This window comes from Phycodurus eques, chromosome 18 (assembly GCF_024500275.1).
Source record: "Phycodurus eques isolate BA_2022a chromosome 18, UOR_Pequ_1.1, whole genome shotgun sequence".
In the NCBI taxonomy this organism is placed as follows: domain Eukaryota; kingdom Metazoa; phylum Chordata; class Actinopteri; order Syngnathiformes; family Syngnathidae; genus Phycodurus; species Phycodurus eques.
Genome location: NC_084542.1, coordinates 7,071,018 through 7,076,048, shown reverse-complemented (window position 1 = coordinate 7,076,048; position 5,031 = coordinate 7,071,018).

The window sequence follows — 5,031 nt, the reverse complement described above, 5'->3', positions numbered from 1 at the left end:
AACAGCCTCTACTGGGCTCATCCAATGCTATTTTGTGTTTTTATAGCATAATCATTCAGGCTGGTCAAGCTGTTACTGTTGCAATAATTTGCTCAAAAGAAGTCAAATGTTGATATAACACTTTTTAAAAAAGAAAAGATCAGTGCTGAGAAATGTTGACACTTCATTTTACTTTACTGTATTTATTTTTACACGTGCAGTTATCATGTTCATTCTCGTGTTTCTTACTGTGATCTGAATTGCCCTTTAAACATGTAAGAATAGCGTAGTTATGTTCAGAAGTATAAAATACAAGTTTCAGGGGCTTTTTAAAAACAATATTATCCATCCATCCATTTTCTGACCTCTTATCCTCACTAGGGTCGCGGGCGTGCTGGAGCCTATCCCAGCTATCTTCGGGCAAGAGGCAGGGTACACCCTGAGCTGGTCGCCAGCCAATCGCAGGGCACATATAAAAAAACAACTCACTTTGCACTCAAATTCACACCTACGGGCAATTTAGAGTCTTCAATCAACCCACCATGCATGTTTTTGGGATGTGGGAGGAAACCGGAGTGCCCGGAGAAAACCCACGCAGGCACGGGGAGATCATGCAAACTCCACACAGGCGGGGCCGGTTATTATTATTATTATTTTAAAAAAAAATTTTTTTTTTTACTTCCATAAGGTGGATTGTTACTTTGCAATAAAAGTGAACCCCTATTTATAACGAGGGATACATTTCAGGGAAACGTGGGTCTTAAATTGACAACAGTTGAGAACCACTGCCTTGGGTCCAAGTTTCATAGTGATTGTGTTAAGATGAAACATGTTTGTGAAACTATAGAATTTACTTGGAACAGCTGTGCTTGATCACTCTTTGATGAATTTGTTCCTGTCAGTCTTCATTCATCATCATCCATCATGTCATCTTCATCAAGTGCGCTTTTGACACATGACACTCTTTTGGAATCCAAGCTTGCCACGTGAGTGTCTTAAAGGACAAGGCGTGTGGCGGCCAAACGTCCACTTGTGGTTGTTGTGTGACCCACACCCCGAGCCTGCTAACAGGGGGACAACAGTCACCTTGGCTAAGTGCATTCCCTGAGGCTCCAACCCAAATCCCTGCTTGACCCTTGCTGATAAACTATGCTATGGATAGCCCAGTGGAGAGATTTCCTTTAAAATAAGGACCAGTCCAAAGTTTCCACAGTAACAAATGTCCGTCTGTTTACGTCTCATGTTATATATGACAAAGCTTTTCTGATTGTGTTTGCATGCACACGGCCTTTCAAGTTGCATGGAGACCATATCCTTGGTGAGGGCTAATTTGTAGTATTAGAACACTGGATCCGATACTTTCCGCGTGTAAACAGCTTATCCAATTGTCTGTTGTTGGTATGATGAGTAGCTGTCATGTGTACACATTCTGACACCTCAAAACAGGTAACAGTAATCTGACACATGATAAAAATTACTTGAACAATGAAGTTTTTCATATTTATACCAATAGGACATTGGAGACATTTGACTTTTTGGCTTTAAAAAAAATAAAATAAAAAAATCCATTCATCTTCTATACCGATGTTCCTCATTAGAGTCGGAGGTGAGCTGGAGCCTATCTCATCTGACTTTGTACTGGTCGTCACTTAATTGCTGGGCAATTTTAGAGTCTTCAGTGAACCTTGGAATGTGTGAGGAAACCAGACTACCTGCAGAAAACCAATGCAAGCAGAGGTAGAACATACAAACGCCACATAGGAAGGCTGGAGCCCAAATTTGAACCCCAACCTCAGACCTGCGATGCGGACGTACTTACCCCTTTAAAAAAAATTATCACATTTATAATGATGATTATTGTCTTTCATTATGATCGTTCACATGGTTTTACTACCTTATGGTGGGGTTTGGGGTGTTCGTTTTGTCTTTGTTCACTAAATGTGGCTTCTTCCCCAAGAAAGTCCGTAAGAATTAATATGACTTATTTTTTATGACAGACAACAGAAAGAATAAAATATTGTATCATGTTTTTGATGTACAGGATAATGACTTAAGTATCATGAGTTATTTTAAAAAAAAACATTCAAATGAATGCAACAAAACATAATTCAGATGGCAAGAGAGTTTTAAAACAGACATTGGAAGAGTAGACAGACATGAAGAGGAGGTTTGGTGACTTGAGAAGGCTCCAGATTTTTCATTGTCCTAAGCCCAATGCAGCCTGGCCTCTGTCAGGTGCCTGCAAACAGTAATTGCTCGTGACTTCCACGGCCTGGCACCCACATGTTCATGGAAGGATGGGATTAACACATTATAGGTGCCCCAGGAGTAGTTGATAAGATTTTGGGAAGCTTTTTGTGTGTGTGTGTGTGTGGGCGATGTTCCAGTGAGGCTCCGGAGAGGAGAGACGCCGGGGCAGAGAAGGTCACTTTTTAATTTAAAAGAACGTCTGTGTTTGGGGTTTCCATAAAGGAACACTGATAACTTGACAGATCAATAAAGTGATAATAAAAGTTTATTGTCTTGATTTTGCATGTGTCTTTGTAGTCACATAAACATCCACGGAACCTGAACGATGCATTGAATTTATTTATTGAGTCATTCATTGCCTCAATAGATGATGCATGGAAGCTGCATTATAAAAGCCTTTTTTTTTTAACGATACACATATCATTGCACAGTGCTCCATTGATGAGCTCATTCATTGGGAATGTGATGCCGCTGCGGGAAGGAGAGTAGGGTTTTGCCGCCGCGGTACTGCCGTCCAGAGTGGAAAAGCGTGACGTCAGACAGCGCATCCAACAGGAAAGATGGTGGCAGACTGATTACAGAGTGCGAAGACAAAGCTATTTTGAGACTGTTGTAGCCTCCATTGAAAAAAAAAAAGATGACGCAGCCTAAAGTACGCTAACCGTAATAGCTCTAGCTCACAGATGAGCCTGAACTCACCGAAATCCTGCCATGTCTTTAAAATTGGATGAACCCACCCCCTTCTTCTTGCTGCTGCTCGTTGCCTCCCCCTCCCCCTCCTCGTAAAAATAAAGCCAAGGCTTTTTATTGTAACGGTGACAATTCCAAATTGCTGGACTGCAGCCTACTTCACGTCCAATTAAGCGGTAAAGGCACCGAGCTACTTCCTGTTCGGTCTCTTAGCAACCAGTCACAAATATGGAAACCCTGCCGGAACTCCCCGTGACCTTCCCCGTGGTGAGTGCAGTTGGAGAACCCCTTTATCCAAGCTCACTTTTGGAAAGAGTCAGGGTACACCTGGACCTGGTTGTCCTTTACAAGGAAGCATGCTTGGTAATATACAAGGTGGGTGTGATGTATATTAATGACCCCACCGAACTTTGGGAGGAGGAAAAAAATGACACGGAGGCAGCTTGGATGAGTAAGGAGGTTGCTCCTGCACGGTGATGTTCTTCTTGACCAGGAATTGCCGGAGCAATGGATGTCATGGTGAAGCAGCCACAAGTTGTCCTGTCACAATTATCACCGCTCCTCGCGCACTGAACGTTCTGTAGTAGTTTTGGTAGATCATCTGTTTCACATCGAAGGGGAAAACATGCAGTTTGGGTTTCAAATGTGTCTTTAGGGACACCAGTCCTGGAACCCTTCTGACAAATGTAATGGCATTCATTATCTCCACCAATAGAAAACGTTAATGAGATTCAAATGACTGTCAAATGTATTGGAACAGATCTGCTTACACCTTGGTTTGACATTACAGAGAGCACTGCATCCACAATTTTCATTCAAATCAGATAGACTTTTACTGTGACACGTTCTTTGAGAGAACTTTGAACAAATTTTATGATGCCTTATGTAATTTGTCATAAAATGTATTGGGAAAACAGAATACAGAATTGTTTTACAAAAGAATGAAAAGGTTACTATATGAAAAATTCCCATACGAAGTTGCACAGAAACACGTAAAGACACACTAATGGAAACATATCCCTTGTACATACATAAGACATAGTCTTTATATTTGTCTGCCTAATTTTTTTAGGTCAGTTATATTTAAAACACTGTCTGGAAAAATAAGAAAATGTGTGACTTTATTGGAGACGTCCTTGTAAAGTTGCATGACCTGATTGAGGAGTGGAGGTGACGTAAAGCCTATACATTTGGAGTCTGTCCATTTGTCAAAGTTTCCTCCTCCTTTGTGCTTTTGTTCTACTTTGCGCTTCATGGCAGTCAATCACATCACTGCCACAGTAGTTCTGAGGGTGCCAGTGCAGGATGACTTCAGTACAATACCTTCACTCAACAGGCCCTCCCTTCTTATCGTGCCCAGCAGCTTGGCCGGATCAGGCAGTATAAATTGGACTTGCCCTAAGGAGAGACGCCGTGTTCCTCTTATGGGTCCACTCATTGTTTCGCCTGGGCTTATATTTATTTTGATGTAAATCAGCTCACAAATGTGTTACGTCCTGCCCTTGTGTAGCGGGAGGCTCATTTGATGAAGGAAGTTTGTTCTATTGAGATTGAATGTCTACAGATGGTTTTCCATTATGCAACTTTTTTTTTTTTTTTTTTTTTAATATGAGGGGGTGACATCATCCTAACCCACTCACAGATGCAGGGTCAGGGTCAGAAAAGGGCTTCCACAGCTTTTTGTTTCAATAAAATTATCTTTTACATTTACTGTGGCAACAATCAAGCAAGTCGAGTCCCCGCTACATTTCAAGTCGAGTCAAGTCATTACTTGGGTTAAGTCAGTCATCAATCATCCAATCTTGCTCATTCACAACATTCACTTCAGTCACTTCCGCCACGTCTGTAATTGTAGTAGTTGAATCTGTACTTCTATTGAAGTACAGTGTGAGTACTTTTGTTCCCTCTGTGTAGGTGACTTCAAAAATAGGAAAACTGGGAAGCCCAAGCATAAATACACATTTAAATCGCAAATTAGCAAATAATTTACATTACTATGTACTGATATAAAATACAATCATTGGCAGTCAAACGTCTTAGCACTGATGGATGCACATGTCCCTGGTTGACAGTTGTGAGTGGGTGTCTTGGCCTCGTCAGGCTTCCGTAGGA